Source organism: Toxotes jaculatrix, chromosome 17 (genome assembly GCF_017976425.1).
Source record: "Toxotes jaculatrix isolate fToxJac2 chromosome 17, fToxJac2.pri, whole genome shotgun sequence".
In the NCBI taxonomy this organism is placed as follows: domain Eukaryota; kingdom Metazoa; phylum Chordata; class Actinopteri; family Toxotidae; genus Toxotes; species Toxotes jaculatrix.
In genome coordinates, this window is record NC_054410.1 from 11,365,027 (window position 1) to 11,366,165 (window position 1,139).

The window sequence follows — 1,139 nt, forward strand, 5'->3', positions numbered from 1 at the left end:
TTCTGCTCTCTTCGTTCATTCACATTGATGTACTGAAATATTTCAAACTTACAGGGGGTCCTGCAAAACAAGGTACCATCAAAACTGATGTCACCAGAGCATTTAATTTGCTTTTCCATTTTTTTATAGTTTCATCTTCCTAATTAATAACTTAAGTCATACAATACCATTTTGAGCACTATTTTTTGAAACTTATTTATCACTTCCTGCTATTAACAATGACCTTTTGTAGAACACGTTCACATCCTCCCATTTAGTCTTTGTTATACTTGCGTCAAGCATCTTTCCCTCATATTTAGGGCAGCGCTTTCTGTTCTGTCTGTTCTGTCTGTTCCACTGCAGCTCTGTCTGTTCATCAGACGTGTCAGCCTTTTGTTAAGGTCTGCCAAAGAACAGGTTGTTCTCTCCCTCTCTCTGCCTTTGTGTCTATTTCCTGCCAGATGCTGGATTGGGAGCATTAACAAGACAACCCTGAAAATGAAAGTGCAAACGCTTGGTGATATATCATCCCTCACCAGCTGTTCTCTGTTTGGAAGTCTCTCCACCAATCACTGGGCAGGACCACAGGAAGTTACCATCTGTGGGCACCATGGTGACAGGGTTTGTGGATGGGTGTTGAAGCTGATGTGTTATCTGGAGCAAATGAAGTATGATACGGGGCGGGGGGGTGAGAGAGAGAGAGCCAGGAGGTGCGGGGACGGAAATGGAGAGATGGACAGAGAGACAGGGAGGAGTATATCGCCTGGAAGACAAAGAGCTGAGCCTCAGAGAAACAGGAGATGGAGAGCAAAGTTGCATTGCTGAGAGAGGGATGGATGAAAGGAGAGGAGACAAGGCCTTTGCACCTGCTTGGTATACAACACAAGGTTCTGCTATCACACGTGTGCTGGCTGCAGGCCCATCAGGCTGGTCTGCTCTGCTTTACCTTCCAACACCCTGCTGCCAAGTTGTCCTCCTGCTCCCTGTCAGCATCCTCTCCTCTCCTGCTTTGCACTTACAAACCAAACTACAAACTTGTAACCTTACAGCCCTCACACTATAATATCACTGTAGGAGAGTCAGGGAAGTCTCACACTCAGAGCTCAGATGTGATTCTAATAGTGCTCTGCAGGTGGTGAGGATACAGAGACAATGTAGCT